The sequence below is a fragment of the Pinus tabuliformis genome, chromosome 3_2 (assembly GCF_031772625.1).
Source record: "Pinus tabuliformis cultivar Carrire ecotype Pingquan chromosome 3_2, CPIR1, whole genome shotgun sequence".
In the NCBI taxonomy this organism is placed as follows: Eukaryota; Viridiplantae; Streptophyta; class Pinopsida; order Pinales; family Pinaceae; genus Pinus; species Pinus tabuliformis.
Window position 1 is genome coordinate 1100360020 of NC_142302.1, and position 22472 is coordinate 1100382491.

Sequence of the window (22472 nt, forward strand, 5' to 3'; positions counted from 1 at the left end):
AACCAACGTGCTCGATAATACTCAAGACATTTTCATTTATATCAGTCATTTTAAAAACCCCTGTATTTCTTAGATCCATCCATGGTGCCATCATGTTCTCCAGAAAGCAAGGCGGAATTAATAACTCCATTGGTGCTAGCCAATATCAAAGGCTTCTTTCTTCCATCCATTGTCAATGCCTCAGCCAGATTTAGGCTCGATATGCTCATTTCTTAATAAACCACCCCAAATTATACTAAGCAACAACATAGCAGCTATCTGCTTTTAGAGCTTCAGAGTATTTCTGAATTCCTTCATGGACAATTTCTACAAGTTTGAAACTGGTCCCAAGGTCTGTCAAAACAATTACCAAGTACTCCGCAGCATGAACAAGGTGTGAACATGAACTTTATCATAAATATTTTTCAAATCTTTCAATCCATTGTGGCGCCCTGCTTTGTGAAAGAAGTTACAGATTGTGAAAAGACAATCCCAAATGTCAAACACTCTATGACTTATAAAATTTAATAGATTCTTTGTCTAGAGGATTCAACACAAAATCTCCTGCAAGTCTCCCACATTAGTATGTACATCTTTCACAATCACCCATGAGCCAGAATTCAGAGATAACTCCCTTAATGTATTTGATGGCAATCCTACAATAGCTGCATCATCATAAGGTGTCTCCTTGAACATACTGCCACTGCTCTCATCAACATTCCTGGAGGGAAGTAGAACTCTGTACAATAAGCATGCTAGGATTTGGACCTTCACTGAAAACTCAAACAAATCCCCAGTTTCGTAGCACGCTACGAAACCACTCAAACAGGTAGCGCTGCGAAACTGCTAAAAAGAATTCTGGCGCTGCGAAAATACCCTGACTTTAAGCTAGACTAAAAAATTTTGACAACAGCATTTTCAGTGATAACAGTGGCTCCACTTGGGATAGTGTGCCCTTGTGGTGCGCTAAGAACATGCAGCTCCAGTGCCTCGTCCATTTGTGACAGACAGAAATTTGCTTGACCAGCATGACTGTAGGAGAAAGAAAGCTACATCTACTGAAAAATAAATGCTCAGTCAACCTTGAGCTTATTTGCAATTTACCTACCTACCTACCCTAACCATTTCAACTTCTTCAGCTCAATCAATATGAAACTTCCAATGCAGCCAATCATTAGCCTCATCTGATATTTGATTTCTTTGACTGTCCTGGAGTTCAGGGTCAATGTGATAGTGTGATGACCGCTGCCACTGAAATCTTATCTGACTGTATCGGATTTCAGATCCAATGTGATAGTGTAAAGACCATTGCCACTGAAATAGTCTCTGATCTTCATATGAAAACTGAAACACTGGAGAGTAAAACTCTTCCATGTAATCAGCTATAGGGTCCCAAAACACATGATCAGCTTGTCCTTCCTTGAAACTTTCCAGCTGTGCAAACTGATCTTCAACCACAGTATTCAGTTCCTCAATCGTGAAAGAGAGAGGAACCAGCATAGTCTCCATGCGTTCAGCCATAAAAAATTTATGAGAATAATAATCATGATCAGGAAAACTGTATGCCTGAATTTTTCCTTCTAAACCTTCAATTTCTTTCTCAATATCTTTGGCAATTTCATCAAAAAATTTCATCTTATCCTCTGACTTGCAGTCAAAGGATTTCAGATATGAAGATAAGGACAAAGAAAAAGATTCATTTGTTTCTTCTGTACTATGATCACTATTCCATTGTTTAAAACCTTCAACTGAGGGAGATTCTGTCACCACCTCTGTCCTATCTGTCCATTCCTCCAAAAACATGAGCCAAAGGTCTTGAAATGACTTAATGGATTCCGCAGGCAAGCATTCAACCCACTGTTTGCATTTCCCTTGAAGTGAATCATAGAATAACATAATGCAAACATCCTCATGTTTAACTCTAAGAAGCTGTGTAAATTCACAAAAATCTGATATATGATTCAAGGTTAAACTTAAATCTTCACCGTTGAATTTTGGACCATTCCTTAGAAAGTATGCATCCTTGGGAAAATGATTTGGGAAACCATGAATTCCTGAGAAATCAATGCATGCATACCTTGAACAAAGATGAGCAGCTTCTGGGTCTTTCATAACTCCAGTGGAATCACCATGAATATATAACTTTGAATTCTTCAACAATGGAGTCGCCAAGGTAGTTTTGCAGCCTTGAAAATCATTTGAACTCTTGCTACCTTCAGAAATTCAATCTTAAGCTCCCGGCAGACGCACCAAAATGTTATCACAAAATCACTACTGAGGGCTGCAGCCAAGCAAGATTTCATGTAACTATTTCAACCTAACTTTAGACCAAAGATTAGCCTCTTTGATCAGAGAGGGCTCTCTCACAAACTCTTGATAAAATCCTTCACTACAATAGATGGCTAACTCTTTATTCATTCATGAAAGCAAAGCTGGTTGGAAACATATCAAACTGGTTCTCATTGGGCTATGGAGTCTCATATATTAAGTAAACAAGGAAAACATAGTGATCTCATGGAAGTCAAGGCTCTTTGCATTATATGTCAAACATACTTCACCAAAACATAGCTTGCCAAACACACAGGAAGTCAGAGCATAGGATTATGAATTTTGAGTGATTGTGTTACAACAAGACTATAAAAGAACATAAAGTATAAAACACCATCATTATATTTGAACATAACAATCCATCGAGAATCTTGAGTAAAGAACAACACTGTTTTACTATTACTGTCAAAAAGGTCTTACAATGGCCCAAAACAACTCTGTTTTTCTATAAAATGTCCAACCCTTTCTACATTCTAATCTGATCCCTTTATAGGCAAACAAACTTCTCCACCTCGAGCTTCCTCCTCCAGCATGAGGGGAGCCTCGAAGGTGGCTATTCACTATCCCTATCTAGTGCATAACTAATTTATTAATTACAACATGTCTAAACTGAAATCACAAATGGTTTTCATTTAATCAAAATCCTAAATCTTTGCTCCTTGTCGCATGATGCTTTTCTGGCTCTTGACACATGTCCTTTAGCTGTTTAGGTTGAAGTATCTTTGAAGGAGAGTACATAGAACGAACTAGCTTTGGATTCTAGTTACGTGTATGCTTATTAATTGATCAAGAAGAATGCTCTGTTTTCACGGTCTTTGTTTCCCACATTCTCCTAAAGTATAGCAGCCTGTTCCCAAATCTTTTAATAACCCCAGACATGGAATGCTGCCATGTTTCAGATGTGCTGTAAGTGATATTAATAGACAGGTGCTTCTCTTCCTCAACTCCCGCTCACAGTATCACACTAGCTGCTCTGCACTTTAAAATCATCATCTACAGCAGTTTCGTAGCGCGCTACGAAACTGCTGTGTGATTTAAATAAACCACAGTGTTCCTTTAAACTTCTCACAAAATTGAATAGCTGATGTTGCCAATCTTCAGTTTCACCTTTGCTATGCTGAGATTCAGAATCACATTCCCTATAACATGAACCTCCAATAGATGAACCAACTGCAATTGATGAGACCACCATGATTTTACCATCCCACTGACTCAACACAGCGTCATATAAGCCAAAACAGAGCAAGTTTGCTAGAGATATGCTATCTGCATAAGTGTGATGGGGAGGTATCTGAAACCCATCAAGTAGAGGATGTAATCCATTGTTTTCAGCCCGGGCTATTTGGATGGGTACAAGACAAATAAGTTGACAGATCCAGTTTCCAGAAACATCAATGTTAAACAGATGGTACAAACCATGGTTGCCATGACGAGCAATGGCATTATCTTTCCCAAATTGCATGGTATCAAAATGTGGTTTATATATATTTGCATCATTGAATCGAACCTGAATGGCTGCATTGGTTGATGATGCAATTGCTAATCGAAGCTTATAAAGACTGTTTTGTTCCACACCTCTTAGCTGGAATTTTATTTGCCATGTTGCGGGACGAAAGCTTCCATCATTTTCAATCCTGCATGTGTGTGCAAAGCACCAATCCCTTCTTCAGTCACTAGTCCCAACTGTATATATCAAATCGTTGTCTTTGAAGATTTCAGAATATCTTTCCCAAAGGCCATATTGCCGGAACCTTTCAGGATGATTGAGAAATAGTTTGTTGATGTGGCAAGGCTTGGGATCTGGAATGAAAAATTCTGCAGCAGTGCGATCTGGTAAACCTATCTCCCATATAGTAGGGCCATCTCTTGGGGGCTCATAGATCAAAATCCAAACATCTATCCTACAACCTGAATATATGTTAATCAAGCCTTCTTTCATATAGTCACCAAGAACACCCGGCACCCAACCATAGAGATTGTAGGTACCAGGGCAAACATTTTCTATAGAGAAAAGCCCATTCTCATCAGCTTGACTCCAAAATTGGTAGCTCTTACTCTCTTTTTGCCAAGAGCCCTTTTCCCCAGGTGTGGACAATTCCAGAAAAGCAAAATGAGTAGGGTGAACATCCTCAACAACATATTTATCATGTACTAACAGTTCTCCAGTAATATATCCTCGTTCTGGTCTCTTTCTAAATAATGGAGATTCAGGCCACCCATAAGGCCAACTTTGTACCTCCTTTATCATCTGTAACTTTGCATCTTGCCACAAGGAGAATGGGTGAGCCTCTCTTGATGAAGAATTAAGATAAATGAAGACTGGGCCAAAAACCTTTTGCCACACTTCTCCAGAACGAAACTTAGGACATAGCTCTTCACCCGCATAATGAGCACTATGAAACATTGCAAGCGATGTTGGCCCAACATGGGATGTCAAGTTTTGTTTTATTGGACCTCCATTACGAAATTCATCGCTAGGAGTGATGACCCAGAACCCAACCATGGGATCAAAGCTGATCCATCCATGGACTCTGTTCTCCCTATTGTCACATGAGTACTGGTACTTATCATCTACCTCGCCTTGAAGGCTAGGGTTCCCAGGATTTGAGAGAAAAACTGCTTCAGGATATATAAGTATGTTGCATCTGTTTGGCATCCGATCATCCGGGGATGGCATCAATCTTTGCTTGTTATCAGCAATTGCCATGTAGTGAAATCTGTCTTTCCTCAATTTGAATGTAACACGAGTTTGATTGAGATTGAAATCTGGCCACCCCGTTGGACGCTCATATATCGCATAGGTGTAAAACCCACTGCTCCCTCGAAGCAAAACAAACCTTTTGTCTATATTTAATGGCACCATCTTCCAACTGCTTGAAGGATTGTATGGCCTGAGGAAAGAGACTTCAACCTTATCCTTGTTAGCCTCGACCACTTTAAAAAATATCGCACTTGGCACATCAAACGTATCCTTCCCTCCTGGCTCGTTCCAATTGAGATCCCAGTATCCTCTGTTCGTTTCTTTGTTGAGAATTTCGAGCAAATTGTCAAGCCCTCCATAACCTATGCCTGTAATTATCCCCGCTGGTTTTGATATGGTGACTCGCACAATTCCATTATCTAATGCAATGTGAGCACCCTGATCCACAAAATACACATCGCCCCCCTAACACTTCCGCTACAGAGTGCAGAACTAATAGCATACTTATCAAAAGTGTGATAAATGTAATCTAATGTAGCGCAAGTCTTCTGAGAGCCATGGTTCTTGGAATATTTACAATCTCCCTCTGAATTTAACTTGTGCTTTGGTAATTCTTTAAACTCCAAAACTTCTGTGGCTGGAAATCACCAACATCTTCAGCGATATTATCCAAGGAAATGTTCTTCAAAAAGGACATGGCATCACCTAGCATGTAAACTTTGAGCTCAAATTCTGATGAAGCCTTGCTTACAGCTTGAGAAGTTTCTTGGTCGCCAGCTGGAGCATGTAACCGGCACGTTACCACGTTTGTAGAAGACAATATCTAAATAATACCATCCACCTTGACAAAGGAAATTCATCTATTTCGAACTCTGCCATTTGCGCCATCCTTCTTTTATTTCTATTTAATGTGCACTCACCCTTTTAACGACACCAGTTAACCTAAAACCAGCTCTTGTACCACTAATAATGGCGGCCTTGTAGCATATAAAACTACTCGACACTTGGCATTAATCACCGCATTTGAAAAGAGCACTTTCATGTCTTCAATATATGCATTAATAATGAACCAACGTGCTCGATAATACTCAAGACATTTTCATTTATATCAGTCATTTTAAAAACCCCTGTATTTCTTAGATCCATCCATGGTGCCATCATGTTCTCCAGAAAGCAAGGCGGAATTAATAACTCCATTGGTGCTAGCCAATATCAAAGGCTTCTTTCTTCCATCCATTGTCAATGCCTCAGCCAGATTTAGGCTCGATATGCTCATTTCTTAATAAACCACCCCAAATTATACTAAGCAACAACATAGCAGCTATCTGCTTTTAGAGCTTCAGAGTATTTCTGAATTCCTTCATGGACAATTTCTACAAGTTTGAAACTGGTCCCAAGGTCTGTCAAAACAATTACCAAGTACTCCGCAGCATGAACAAGGTGTGAACATGAACTTTATCATAAATATTTTTCAAATCTTTCAATCCATTGTGGCGCCCTGCTTTGTGAAAGAAGTTACAGATTGTGAAAAGACAATCCCAAATGTCAAACACTCTATGACTTATAAAATTTAATAGATTCTTTGTCTAGAGGATTCAACACAAAATCTCCTGCAAGTCTCCCACATTAGTATGTACATCTTTCACAATCACCCATGAGCCAGAATTCAGAGATAACTCCCTTAATGTATTTGATGGCAATCCTACAATAGCTGCATCATCATAAGGTGTCTCCTTGAACATACTGCCACTGCTCTCATCAACATTCCTAGAGGGAAGTAGAACTCTGTACAATAAGCATGCTAGGATTTGGACCTTCACTGAAAACTCAAACAAATCCCCAGTTTCGTAGCACGCTACGAAACCACTCAAACAGGTAGCGCTGCGAAACTGCTAAAAAGAATTCTGGCGCTGCGAAAATACCCTGACTTTAAGCTAGACTAAAAAATTTTGACAACAGCATTTTCAGTGATAACAGAAGGTATGGGTATGCCTCCCCTACCTCATTGAGGTCTGGTACCACAACATAAAAGGAGACTTGCATTAGTCTCGCCCCCTCTATCCCTATCCTCTTTCAATTCAACTTCATTGGTCTCTCTCTCTCTCTCTCTCTCTCTCTCTCTCTCTCTCTCTTTGACTCCCTTGTGTTGTCTAGGGATTGTATCTTTACAATGTACTTCGGTCATACGTTTTTCTCCTCACACTCAAACATTGGGGGGCAATTTCTTATCACCAAAAAATTGATCATCTAGCCTAATTTACTAGATGAATCAAAGTACACCATGTAAAGCCAATTTTACCATAGTAAAATTGCCTTCACTATGAGAAATTTCTTAATAAACCATATTTGTTAAGTAATTTATAGTTAAACCCATGAAGAATAATTAAATAAATCATTATTTATTTGATTTTCTTTTAGGAATAATTAATTAAACAGTTGTTCAATTGTTATTCCATGTAATATTTGACCCAATCATGAAAAATAAACAGATAAATCATTGATTATATTATTTTTCTCTAAGAATAATTAATTAATCACTAATCAATTATTATTCATTGTCAAATTTGACTAAATCCCTTAGGAATAATTAAATAAATACTTATTTGTTTATTATTCCTTAACTAATTCCTTGAGATGATAAATAAATCATTTATTTATTTATTATTTCTAAATAAAAGTTTAAATACATTTTCCCTTCTAGCCAAATATAATAAAATATTCCAAGTGGTAATTCCAAGAATGGGATCAATAATATTTTATTATTGCTCATTATTCAAGGATAACTCAATATTTTGTTATAAATAGAAGGTTTTTTTCTTCATTATTCAATTTTGATTATTTTCATTGTTGCACTCATTGTTGTAACTCTGATTATTTTCTTTGCCGCACACCACATTTTTGCTAGGTTTATACATTATAGAGGAGAGAGACCCTACACAAGCTGAAGATGTTTGAGGATAGCCAAGAACCCATCCCATAGAGGTAAACTGGTAACATTTATTTGTTCCCTTCACAAGTGTTATAATAAAAATATTCTTTGTATATCTGGTTTCCATTGAATGATTGGAGTTATTACTCTTTCTTTTTGTTGTTTAACTATGATTCTGACATAGATCAGGACTTTGGTAGGTTTTGTTTCTATCAGTTGTTGTAGATCTACAATGTTTAGTAACAATTTATATTGTTGTTATAGACATTTTTGGGCACTGCAACCCCAATCAAACATGCCCATAAACCAAGGGCTCCTAAGTCCCTAAAAGTGTTGTTCCATACCCTAAAAGAAAAAGGTCAGCTGATTACATCATCTCCCAGAAGTTCTCCATGAAAAACTGCTCAGAACTGGTCAAAACTGGACCATCTCACCTGTTCCATGGTCAAAGTACGATGCATCCCACCTAATGCACATGGGAGGTGCGATGCATACTGAAAATCCCTTCTATGGGGTGCGATGGACGAGAATAGACAAGTGGCGGAGACAGTTTGCTAAGTGGATGATCAAGGAATCTTCTAGAAACTTCTCATACGACACTTGCCTCTCAGAATTTGCCCAAGGATGAGTAAGAGATCAGTGAAATATCCAAGTGGAGCCAAGAACTATCAGTGGAATGACACTAATAAAAAACCGAGAGCTGACTCACCCCCCTGCAAACATCTATATATGGATCCCTCATCACAATGATCCAGAGGGTAGAGGCTGGAATTTTGTATCTTGTAAGGAAGTGTTGTTGGTTTCTTGTTGGAATATCATAGTGTTGGGTGATCTAAGCTTTTCATGAGGTGAAAGAAGGGCTTTCATGCTGGAGGATGACGTTGGGTCAGAACAATTGGTTGTAATCCTCTTTGCTATTCTTGATTATTAATAAAGCTATTCAAGTTTTCCTCCACATTCTTGTATGTTTGATGATATATGCATTTGGGTGGTCAATATACATCTGGTCCTATATTGTTTATGATTTTAGATCTCTGTTCTTTGATAGTATTATGCTGCTTTGATTCCACAGGTGCTCTTTGAAGCTGGGTAGACGAAGGAGAAGCGGCAAGGATCTATCAAAAGGGAGAGGAACCGAGCAAGAAACCAAGCATAAGACTGAGGTTGGTGTCCTTCATTCCACTATCATCTATTTCTCATAAAGGAAAACAAAAGTAGTTTTAGTTTGTTTGTTTCTAAGATAGCTACCAGTCTTAGTGGGACTAGCAGCTCCGAGTGGACACTAGATTTCCCGATAACAAAATGGCGACTCCATTGGGGAGCAAATAGATTGTTTGTTTGTCTATATTTGTTTGTTTATAAACCTACAGACGGAGCCTGAAGTCATGCCAGCTAGCCTTCGAACTGCATTTTCTATGCAAGTGCAAAGTAGATCAATGCTGCTTCAGTCTATCTCCGAGTTTTGTTTATGAACTGAACAATTGATTTGCAAACCTTCTAATTGCCCTAGTGGTGGCTCTAGTAACCTCATTAGATCAGCCCCTGTGATTTCTATTTATTGTACATCATTTGCTCGGCCTAAATCCCTGAACTGAGCTACAAACTGTGACCAAGAGCCAAGTAAAGTCTCGTCCTGGTACCATCGCACCATCTCTTCAAGGAAATCTGGATGCATCACACTTCCCGTGTGCAGTAGGTGGGATGCATCCCTATTTCCCTGTGTAACAAGTGCGATGATCAGAAAAGGCTAATTTTACCTCCAGGTCTTGGTTTTTCTTCACTCTTTTTAGCTCTATTATGGAGTTTTGTTGTCTGTGATCAGTATACCATTGTAGAAACCCCCTTCCTTTCCATCATTCCGCCTCCATTGTGCAAAGAATTGTGAATGTTTTATGTACTTTCCGCCATTTTCAGTTCTCTTTTGCAAAGTAGTAGCATAGTCGAACTGTCGTCTTTTGATTTGAAAGTGTTGCAAGTGTCGTTTTTAGTCAAAGAAAGGAATTCTATGGTTCTTGATGATCGATTATACAGTTACTCTTGTATTTGATTTGAATTAGTAGTTTTTCAAGTGTCGAAAGCAGTTTTCAATTCGAAATAGTAAAGTGTCGTCATTATCTTCCTTTCGTTTTTGAAGAGAAATCTGTTAGTACTGTCGCTTAGAAAAGATAATTCAGATTTTTACTTAGCCTTCTTCTTGTCATTCACACATTAAGAAAGCTGAAAACAAATACATGCATGTGCATTTGCATTTAGACTGCTTGTTGGTTTGATTTAGGACAGTGCATCTAGTGTGTGCTCTCTGCTCTATGTTGAAAGAATACCATCTCTCTTGCTTTAGTAGCTAGGATTTTCATTGCAAAAAGAAGATTAAATGATTGTTTATCATCTTAGATTGCATTTTAGGAATTGTACATCTACGTCACGCGGTGAACCTGAAAGGCAAATTTCTTAAGAAAGATCAACTGTAAAATAAATTTAATGAACCTAAAAATGCTTTGGAACCTAACGCACAACATCTAGAAGTCTAGGCTAGAGACGTATTCCAGCGTCGTAAAACCTGGTAACTGTCGCTTTCACTATTGGTTGGGTGATTCCTCCTCTTTGAGACGACAAGTGCCAGTATGGACTTGTGCTCCCACGTACCGTCAAGTATATATTGGGAGACTAAAATAGGCTATATCCTTTATCCATAGGAAGCCGTGTCTGCCACCCTATCGATCGCAATGCATTGAACACAGCATTTGGGAAGATTGACTGCCGTACCGTAAAAAGTATTCTGTAATTTTGCGATTGGTCTGGTAATCCCTCTGTCTAGATTTCCAGAGCAGTCTCTTTCATTCCTTTTCAGACTCCTTAAAGGAATAGGTCCATCTGAGCACTTGTCACTTCAGGCTCATTAAAAATTGAAGGCGACTAGAGTCATCTTTTGTTTTTTCTCGACTCTTAAAAATTGAAAAAACAAGTTGTGTCAAAGCGTCTAAAATTCATTTAATTTGGAAACATTTTCCCCTTTATTTTTAGTTTATCGAGTAATCCGCAATCGTGGAAGAAAGTCAATTGAAACCCCATTGTTCGCGGAGGCTTATGAGTCAACCGTCTTTGTCCCAAAAATAAAATCTATTCCGGACAAAGCGAACTCGTTTAACTGGCTCAAAGTCCCCTGGTCGGGTTGGAATAAGTGTTCTGACACCCTCAGAGACTCCGGTTACTCCAAACATTTCTGGTACCCCTGCCTTTACAGAAGAAGTTTCGAAGCCACAAGAGGACAACAAAACTGATCCTAGTGTGAAGGTAAACACTTCTATACCTGAACCAGCTACATCCATAGCTGATTCAGAAGGTGTTGTTCCCCAAACATCAGGCGCTGCAGAATCTATACCTTCTTCGGCACCGGAAATATTTTACGGACCTGATAGTCTACCTCTTCCACCCGGTTTGATTGCTATAGAAGAGATTGTAGAGGATCCACCATCTAGTACTCCATCGCAATTTGGAGTCACGATCACTCTATATCCTTCTTCATCAGAAATTAGTCCACCGTTATTGAAATCTTGTAGAATCGCTAGGAAACCTTTTGGATAGACTAGATATTTCTGAACAATCATCGACATCTAAGACTGTGTCATCTGACACAACAGCGGCAGAACTTCCTGCCGCTACTTCGACAATGTTCGCCGGCATACCTTCTGTCGCAACTAGCTCACAATCACTGGATGGGATCTATCCAGGGGCTGTTTCGACGATATGGTCTGTTCCTGTTTGTTCGTCCGGAATAATATCTGGAATCTCTTATGTTGAGTCTCAGCAAATTGATCCTTTGAAATGTCAATTTGGGCAGTCCGGTCCTCAAAGGCAAATAATTCCCTTAAGCACCAGATTACCGCCATATGGGGGTCAATATGCCCTTTCATTGTCTCCTCCAGGAGGTCAAACATACGTGAGTTCCCAACAGAATTCAGGTTATGCTGGAATTACATCTAGTGGTTGGATGCCAATACTGCCTCAACAACCAGGAGTTGTATACTCAATGCAACAAAGTTTGCCTGTGTCAAATATCCCCACTACATCGGCTATTGTGACAGTGTCGCAAGTACAAGCATTACCTATTGTATGCCAACCTCAAGTCTCTCAGGTTGCAATCCAACAGCCCCTTGTCCCTACGACACCACCACAATCATCGGTTAATGACTCTTTAACTGGAATAACCCAGGCTCAAACGGGTACATTACCCCTCATCTTGGTCAAGCAGCTAGTATCGGACAACAGCACATGGTATCACAACCATGGCTGGTGCAATATCAACAACCACAATTCCAACAAGTTTACCAGGGATCTGAGCACCAAGTCTTTGCAAGTAATGGGCAACTGTATATTCAAAATGGTCAACATCAACCATTTCATAATGGTTATGCCCATCAACCTTATCAAAGTTATCAGCATCAAATGCACTATGCTGGTATGCAAAGACGCACTGCTCAGGCAATCCCATCTTATCCTGGGTATGCTTCATCGAACCTGAATCAACAGTTTCCCTTCGTGGCGACTTTAGAGTTACCAGATCTAAATTGGCTAACAAATGATCCAATCGCCTACGCCCCTTGGTGGCCAATGATTCCTCACAAACTTCTGTCAGATATTCCTAAATTTAATGGAAATCTGGGTGAAGACCCGTCGAATCATGTGATCACCTTTCACTTGTGGTGTTCATCTAACACTCTAAATGATGATTCGATCAGGCTTCGCCTCTTTCAGTGAACGTTAACTGGTCCGGCGGCAAAATGGTATATCGAATTGCTTAGATCTTCGTTTGATAACTTCAGCACCCTAGCCACAACCTTTTTAACCCATTTTCAGTTACCCATAAGGTACGAAACGAGAACAGAACTTCTTACCAATTTCAAGCAAACGATGGCCACTCACATATCCAATCATATTCATGAGTGGCGACGTTGTCGTAGAATGGTAAAAACATATGTTCCTGATCAGCTATTGGCTGAATGGTTTATTAAGTCATTGTTACCTTCTATTACGGAAGATGTGGCAAAGGGAGGAGTCGTCACTGAAGAGAAAGTAATTTCTCGTGCGCAATATCTAGACTTGATTTATACTCAGTCTGGTACGCTCTACGATAAAATCCTTGATGCTCCTAGACCAGAATTTTCCGTTCCTCCATCTCCTAAATCAAACAAAGACTCTCATGCCGAGGACGGCGTGATAGGAACGACCAACACGAAAACCATAAAGGCTAAGTCGAAAAAGGCTCGTACAATTTCAGGTCAAAATGCAAATGAAGAACTTCTCGCCTCAGAAGTAAATGCTGTATTGACTAACAAAGGCAAAGAAACCAAGCAACCTGGAGGCAAGAAGAAAAAGAAAGGGAAGAAGAAAAAATAGGAGGAGTCGTCCCCTGAAAAATCTTCTGCAAACCCTTCTGGAGATAGGAAACCAAAAAGTCCATGCGTAATATGTGATGAGGATCATTGGACAAGAGAGTGTCAGTATAAAGCTGAGCTTAGAAAATTCTTCAAGAATTCAAAAACCTTGACAGTATTGACTGATCCATTTCCAAATCCAGTAACAAATTTGGTTGCTAGTGACAATGCTTCCCCGTCCCAAGTGCTAATGTTGTCGGTTTCAAAGCAGCAAAACGATGCTTTGATATTGACAAGGAATAAAGATTACGGGAATCCACAGCTGTTGAACAATAAGGCCAATGATCAACCTAGTAGTTTGACAACAACTTCGACCGAAGTTGTGCCACCCATCATTCCTGAACTAACGATAAAGCCGCTAAAGGGAGTAGTACACAAATCAACATTTAATCCCCGTACCAGAGCAGCACAACACTATAATATAGTGGAGGATCTGGCCCAATCGCCATCCGCTATGTCGACACTTGAGGTACTACAAAATTGCCTCTCGCAAAGCAGGCTTTATTATCAGCAATAGGTGGGATTGACCCAACGGATTCCAATCTTGTGTCCTTTAATCACAAAGGATATGACCCTCAGTTACCGGCTCAACTAGGTTTCCTTATTCAAGTGAAAGCCCTCAACAAAACTGTTCATCAAACAATTATTGATGGGGGGGCATCTACATGTATTATGTTGATGAGTTGCTGGAAAACTTTAGGATCTCCACCCTTGTCGTGATCTTCGACAACATTAAAAGCATTTGATGGATGAACATACACCCCATACGAGATTTTAAGTAACTTGCAAGTTGAACTGGGGGGCAAAACAATAGAAATTGATGTTGAAGTTATCGATGGAAACCTCGATTACAACATCCTACTGGGAAGGCCATGGATTTATGCCATGGCCACTGTTGTGTCAACATATTTCAGAAAGATTGCATTTCCATTCCAAGGAGGAATTACAATCGTTGACCAACAAACCTTCCTCCCCAATAGTTCACAAGTTACACGAAGCATTCCAATGATCCATGAAAGCTCTCATTTGCTTCAAAATATCGGAGTAGGCCTACTAAAAGACCCTACATTGATGGGTACTTTTACCCTACCACCTCCAAACAATCTGGTGGAAGTGGCCACGGTAGGAACCTGCAATATGATATCTTCTATATCTAAAAGATTCAGAAGATTCCTGAACATTTTGTCAGCATGGATCATGGCCATTTTAGAAATATTGTAGCAATCACTTTTCTTGGCCTTGGGGGCAAACCCAAATCAACACTCACCAAGCGTTTAGATAGATAGGTCTGAGGAATATGACACCCCTTCAGATTCTTGGTCACAAGTACATTCTACAGACGAAGGAATTGTTCAGTCAATGATGATTGATGGGGCACCATGGGAAGATTATCACCATCGTTCCCATCTTCCGGATTGTAAGGAAGATAGTTCTAGTGACCTTAATCATCCTTCAGTTTTTTATTTTCTATCAAATACTGTAAATATGGTGAATTTGGAGGATGGTTCTTATCTCATGTCGACCTCGTTAAAAATGAAACAAGGAGTCATGAGGATAGTTCTTTTACTATGCAACCTCATTAAAAAATGAAACAACTCTCTTTCCAAATCGAGTCTTTGATTACGATCTCGTAAAATCAAAGTCGAGCCTTTCAAAGATCTCAAAGGTAAACCTTCATTCCAACCACCATGTTGAATGCAATGAAGCTTGGGGGGCATGCACCTCGATTTGCGTTATTATGCTGGGGGCATGCAAACTTATCACAAGCAGTGTTACCACAGGGTTCAAGCTCGTTAAAAAATAAACCCACCACGAGCAGTGTTACCACAGGGTTCAAGCTCGTTAAAAAATAAACCCACCACGAGCAGTGTTACCGCAGGGTTCAAGCTCGTTAAAAAATAAAACCCGCCACGAGCAGTGTCACCGCAGGGTTCAAGCTCGTTAAAAAATAAACCCACCGCGAGCAGTGTTACTGCAGGGTTCAAGCTCATTAAAAAATAAACCCGCCACGAGTAGTTTTTATGTGGAGTTCAAGCTCATTAAAAATTAAACATAAGCAATGAGCAAACGTCCCCCCCAGAGTTTAAGCTCATTAAAAAATGAACCAATTCTCGGAAAATAACCATTGTGAATGCATTATCATCAGCTTTTGAGCCTTGGTTGTGTTCTCTTCATCACCTCCACTCTATTTTAGCCGATCATTCACCTCCATTTGATTGTTTACCCCTTTTGAGGAACAGCTGCGAAGAGTGATCCTGTTAGCCATCCTTGTGACATTGCCGTGATTGGAAAATTCCAAACCTTACCTGAAATTATCACTCGTTCCTCAAAAATGAGTCTCCTTTAAGATCTTTTCACCTGACTCATAAAATATGAAAAGATTGCCGAGCAATTGGCCTCTCCAGCTCATTAAAGCAACCGAAAGTGTTATCCCTCCTCTAGATTTTAATCTTTTTGGACCTGAGGGATTATTACACAAAAAGATCGAGCGCTTGTCTTGTTTGGCTCGTTAAAATTACTGAAAATTCATCCCTTTCGTATTATTTTATACTTTTTTGGACTTAAGGGATTACATGTTGAAAAAGGATTATTGGAGTTTCCTTTACATCCCTTTTCAGACTCTCTAAAATTGAAAAGGACCGAGTTATATTTGTCGTTAAACTTGTTAAAACCGAATAGAAACAAACTTGTCCATACAGACAAGAACGGGTTTCACTGTCTCTAAGCTCGTTAAAATATAGCGACGGGTTTGCCCAAAGGGAAAATTATAGAACAAGCATATGTTATCCTCCTCAAGCTTGACAAAAATAAAGAGGTACTAGTTAGCAATGACTGGGGAAAAATTGGGAAGAAAACTTGAAGAAAATTTATTGGTAGCAAGTCGCTCTTGAACATGACACTTTCACTCCGCATCCGAGTCGGGTTGGGTTGTTCCGTTCAATGGTCATATCACCATTGGTCCATCACACCATCCAGATTTGGGGTTAATGCTACCAATCCATCATGTCGGTGTCGCTGGTATGTTCAAGAGAAGTTGCTCAGAGAATTCACCGGTGTCTCATCCACTGCAATACATTCACACTCCATTCTTTCATGACTGCCACCCTAAACCCTGTATCATCAAGACCGTTTTCACCTCCAAAATCATTTACTCTGTTCCATGTTGTAGATGTTGGATTCATTAAGGCCCTCCTACGGCGAGTCACTTCTTGTCGACATCAGCTCATTATCCAAGAAGTCGACTTAGGAACAACCCTTTCAGTACTTTGAAGCTTGCATGCCTCAATGGCAAGTTTCTCACTTTCAGCGACAGGTTTACATCAATGGCCTTCGACTGAAAGATTTTGCGTGGTGTTCGACGCCAAATCCCTTATTCACACCACACGAATTGTACTGTAGTGCCTTTAGGGTCATCATCATTATCGGTGATTCCTCTCGTGCCTGTTAACAGCTTACATCATTGGCTGGTAATCAGGCGATGTCTTTCCATGTTCGACTCCAGAACATCTTTCACATGGATTGACTTGTACTCCGAGTGAAGATTGAATGAGTTTGAAGACCCCAGATCTAGTTTCATCCATCCGGGCTGCGATATATTCAGGAAAATAAAGACATAAAATGTACATTGCTGCTGCACAGATGATCATCCAAATCAAAGGATGATGACTCTATTAGAATCATCTGTCTCCCACACAGATGGTTGTCTGTCTTATGTACATGAAAATGAATTTATAAAGCTGAGCATGGGAATGCCCGCCTTAGCTAGATCATGAAAAATATTGTGAAGATAATGTATTGTATTGTATCTTATTATAGGTTGCCTTCCAGCTCGAAAAAACTTCGGATCCTCATGATAAAGCATTTCACCTGACATCAAAGATTAACGACCTCATGCTTTAGGGGGCAACTATTATAGACATTTTTGGGCACTGCAACCCCAATCAAACATGTCCATAAACCAAGGGCTCCTAAGTCCCTAAAAGTGTTGTTTCATACCCTAAAAGAACAAGGTCAGCTGATTACATCATCTCCCAGAAGTTCTCCATGAAAACCTGCTGAGAACTAGTCAAAGCTGGACCATCTCACCTGCTCCATGGCCAAAGTGCGATGCATCCCACCTAATGCACACAGGAGGTGCGATGCATATTGAAAATCCCTTCTATGGGGTGCGATGGACGAGAATAGACAAGTGGCGAAGACAGTTTGCTAAGTGGATGATCAAGGAATCTTCTTGAAACTTCTCATACGGCACTTGCCTCTCAGAATTCACCCAAGGATGAGTAAGAGATCAATGAAATCTCCAAGTGGAGCCAAGAACTATCAGTGGAATGACACTAATCAAAAACCGAGAGCTGACTCACCCCCCTGCAAACATCTATATATGGATCCCTCGTCATAGAGATCAGGAGGGTACAGGCTGGAATTTTGTATCTTGTAAGGAAGTCCTGTTGGTTTCTTGTTGGAATATCGTAGTGTTGAATGATACAAGCTTTTCATGAGGTGAAAGAAGGGCTTTCATGCTGGAGGATGACGCTCGGTCAGAACAATTGGTTGTAATCCTCTTTTCTATTCTTGATTATTAATAAAGCTATTCAAGTTTTCCTCCACATTCTTGTATGTTTGATTATATATGCATTTGTGTGGTCAATATACATTTGGTCCTATATTGTTTATGATTTTAGATCTCTGTTCTTTGATAGTATTATGCTACTTTGATTCCACAGGTGCTCTTTGAAGCTGGGTAGACAATGGAGAAGCAGCAAGGATCTGTCAGAAGGGAGAGGAACCGAGCAAGGAACCAAGCGCAAGACTAAGGTTGGTGTCCTTCATTCCACTCTCATCTATTTCTCATAAAGGAAGATGAAAGTAGTTTAGTTTGTTTGTTTCTAAGATAGCTACCAGTCTTAGTGGGACTAGCAACTTCGAGCGGACACTAGATTTCCCAATAACAATTGTTGAGATTGTTTGTCATCCACAATCTTAAGTGGATTTTTTCGTACATCTTTGAGAAGAAAACACTACAACAAAAACTCAATAAGGACAAATAAAATTTCACTACATTACCTTTTTTTTTTTAAAGAAATAAAAAGATAAAATAAGAATATGTAAGAAAGGATGCAAGATACTATAATGCTAGTAGTTCCCCTACATTGATGAATCACCCAAGGGGATTTTAACTAGGCACCATTTGGTAGAGAACTAGCCAATTGTCCAACAAAATTGTAAACAACAAGTGAGCTAACCTCTTGGGCTTGGTGCTTCTTTCTATTCTATGCATTAAATCAAGTGTTTTTGTGCACCTTCATTGTGTTAACCAAGCTATGTTTGAGGATAACTTCCTTAATTTTTATCATTTTGTTGTTTAGATCATATTATTTAATAAAGATATTTCCAAGTATGATAAGATTCCATTAGGGGATTTTTATAGTAAAAAATGGGTCTGAAAATTAAAAAATATACTAATAAAATGGACTTCAATACAAAAATTAGGATTCAAGATGATGATGTCATTCGTATGGTTAAATATTTTTGGAAAGAAAAGAAAAAAACTATTTTTTTAATTGCATTTTCGACTTATCTCCTTATAGGTCTACTCAAATTGCAAGTATGGGCACTACTTGGATGCAAGATTATATTATGCATCCAACAAGTACCCAATCTACATACTTTTGAGCACACCCACACCAAGAAAAAATGAAAATACATGAAAAAAACGTGTTCCTTGAAAGAAATAAACATTTTTTTTTCATGTATTTTAAATTTTTCCAAGAAATTTTTTTTTTTTAATGTATGTATTTTCATTTTTTCTTGGTATGGGTCTACTGAAATGTATGAAAAGGGGGAATGAGTGCCCACAATTGAAACTCACGTAAACCCATAAGGAGATAAGTGAAAAGTATAATTAAAAAAAAATAGTTTTCCTTCTTTTCCTTTAGAAAATCATGACTCTTACTTTATTATTTTTACTTTTATTCTATTATTGTCTTTAGGAGGCTCATTTTTTTTTTAACTGTAACAGATATAAGTTTAATTTATTTGAAAAAGATAGGAGGGGTCTTTGCTGAGGCAGCCCCAATTACAAAGTAAACATCCAACAAATTCAGCTTTTAAGTTGCATCATTTTCAAGGAATTTGAAAGGAATTGTCGTCGTTTATAATTAGCTGCCCTTTCATGAGAGAACATCCTTTGTTCGCCATCTGGTCCGCTTCACCATTCAGGTTTCTAAGGATATGATAGAACTTGTAGGAGGTGAAATCTTGAAGGACTCTTTTCAATCTACCCAGAATTTTGTTGAGACTAGCATTGCTAAAGAGATCCTCCGAGTTTGATTTTTTTATTATAATCTTAGAATCTCCGAAAACTTGGAGGTCTTTGACACCCTTTTCTCTTGCTATGAGGCAAGCTTTGAGAAGACCAAATATCTCTACTTGGTTGTTGGTTTTCTGGCTTAAACCCCAGCAGAAGCAGTCTCTCGAACTCCCATCTGAAGAATAAATGACCCCTCCAGCACCAGCAATCCTAGGGTTTCCTTTAGAGGCCCCATCGAAGAAGATTGTGGTTAGATTTTTGGACCTCCACCAGTTTATGAAAGAATCCTTAGAGCCTGTTTTACGCCATTCCGGGTTTGCTGTTTGAGGAGTGAGAAGGAACTTTCGAGGAGAAGGCTCGAGGGGGTGAAGGCATCTCCTTTCTTCGGGTAGGAGCAATGAATCTTCTTTAAAAAACTGTTGTTGGGCTGCTTCCAAGAGGAAGGCTTTAGCTTTAACTGTGACCTATAGAGGGGAATGTCGAAATACATTAAAGATCTGATCATTACGGGCCAACCAAAGCTGCCAGTAAACAAATTTGGGAATAGCTGTCCAAACTTTATGCTAGAAAGATTTGATGGGGATGCTATGAGGATATAAATTACTCCAGGAGGTGAACAAATCAGCAATAGTACTCTGAGGGAAAGAGGAGATCTGGAGATCCAAAAGAGTAAGACCCCACACTTCCTTAGCAAAATTGCAATCCAAGAATAAATGTTGGGCAGTTTCGAGGTTGCTTCTGCATAGCTCACACCTATGAGGCCCTGCAATGTTCCTTTTCTCTAGATTGTCTCCTATTAGAAGTTTGTTATGAACCAGTGTCCAGAAAAAGAAGTTCACTTTTGGAAGAGCTAGATTGTCCCAGACTAGTTTCCAAAAGGCTGGAGTGTGACTGTTGTTCTTTGAGTCCTGAAGAGCTTTGTAGCCTACTGCTGTGGAGTATATGCCCGACTGTCCCCAAGCCCAACTATCTTTCATGTATCAGTTTTCAGGAGTAGATTCTTCCAACAGCTTGATAAGCAGGTTTTTTTGGGGCGTAAACCAGTCAGGGACACCATGGAAGTCCCATCCGGCCCATTCTCCTCAGTGATCCCAAACAGAGAGGTCGTATAAGTTGTTGATACCTGCACGGGTCAACCAGTCTCTGAGGTCTGATATATCCTCGTTCTCCTCCAAAGGATCACGCCCCATGATTCGGTCATGCCACAAATTGGTTCGCTTGCCATTGCTCGGCACTCTGTACAGTGATTTTTTGAAGAAGATACTGCTTTTACAGCAGAGAATCCAGACCTGCGAGCTGTTGACAGGGGGGTCAAAATGCAGATTTCTGAAAGACGGGTTGTGAGCATATTTGGACAGCAGAGTAGTGCTGATCGGATGGTTGGGCTCATGTGCCAATTTCCACAGGAGCTTTCCTCCCAACGCAAGGTTAACGAGGGAGGGATCACGAATTTGGAGGCCACCCTCTGCGATCGGCCTTTTTACCAGTTCCCAATTAGCTAAGTGCATTTTTCTTTCGTTACCTTTCCCTCCCTGCCATAAAAAATCTCTTAAAATTTTAGATATCTAATCCATAACATTTCTAGGGGCTAATAAGAATGCAGCTTGATAAATTGGGAGCACGGACAATAATGACTTGATTAAAATAACTTTGCCTCCTTTAGTTAGCTAGAAGCCACCCCAAGCTGCTATTTTTGCTTTGATTTTGTATATGATGTCATTCCAAAGCAACCTCATGTTAGATCCATTTGTGATGGGGAGTCCAAGGTATTTGATCCGATCCTAGTGAGCATGTCCTCTGAACCCAAGGAGGTTTGAGATGCTTATGAGCTCTTGTTGATCAATGCTCGAGCTGTAGATTTCACTCTTACTCTCGTTGACCAGAGCTCCTGGAACTCTACAGTAGCTTTTTAGGACAATGTTGAAAGCTTTGGCAATTCTAGTAGACACACCTTCGAGGAGTAGTGAATCATCTACAAAGAGCGCATGGTTCAGAGGATCGACACCTGTGGAGGGTTTAAGACTAGGAAGGGAGCCAACAATTCTTTCAGCTATGAGTTTTCTACTGAGGGAGTCGGCCATTAAGATATACAGGAAGGGAGAGAGAGGACATCCCTTCTTGATGCCTCTCCGAGCTTGAAAAAAATTTGAAGGGTGGCCATTGACAAGGGGGGAAATCCACAGATTGTCGATACAGGAATTTATGAGTTGGACAAAGTGGGGAGAGAAGCCAAATGAAAGGAGAACTTTAATGAGGAAAGAGCGATTTACTCTATCAAACGCATTCGCCATATCTAATTTTATCAACATACCTTTCTCTTTTCGCTATTTGCTGGAGTGGATTGTCTCCTGAACTTGAATGACATTGTCGAGGATATGCTTGCCTTCCACGAAACCACCTTGGGGACTGGAGATCAACCTTTTGAGCAGAGGCTTGATCCTATTTGCTAAAAGTTTGGCCAAAATTTTGTAAGATGCATTACAAAGAATTATAGGTCTGAATCTTGCAAATGTTTCAGGATTGGAGTCTTTGGGAATTAAGGCTAGATAAGTGGAGTTGGTTCCTCCACCGATCTTAGCTTTTTTCATGAACCCCTTTATCATTTTTTGGAGATCAGTTTTAATGATATTCCAGCAAGCTTTATAGAAATGTATTCTAAATCGGTCTAGGCCCGGAGCCTTGTCTGATTCCATGGACTAGATAACTTTGATGATATCCTCCTCTGTTACCTTGCTGGAAAGTGCAGCATTATCTTTAGATTTGATGAGATGTGGGATGCTAGAGAGGAAATCT

At 39.6% G+C, this 22472-nt stretch overlaps 1 pseudogene; it reads right to left on the minus strand.

The window, feature by feature from the left end:
* Positions 1-235: 235 nt before the first annotated feature.
* LOC149184516 (putative rhamnogalacturonate lyase C) lies at positions 236-22044 on the minus strand (annotated as a pseudogene).
* Positions 22045-22472: the final 428 nt, after the last annotated feature.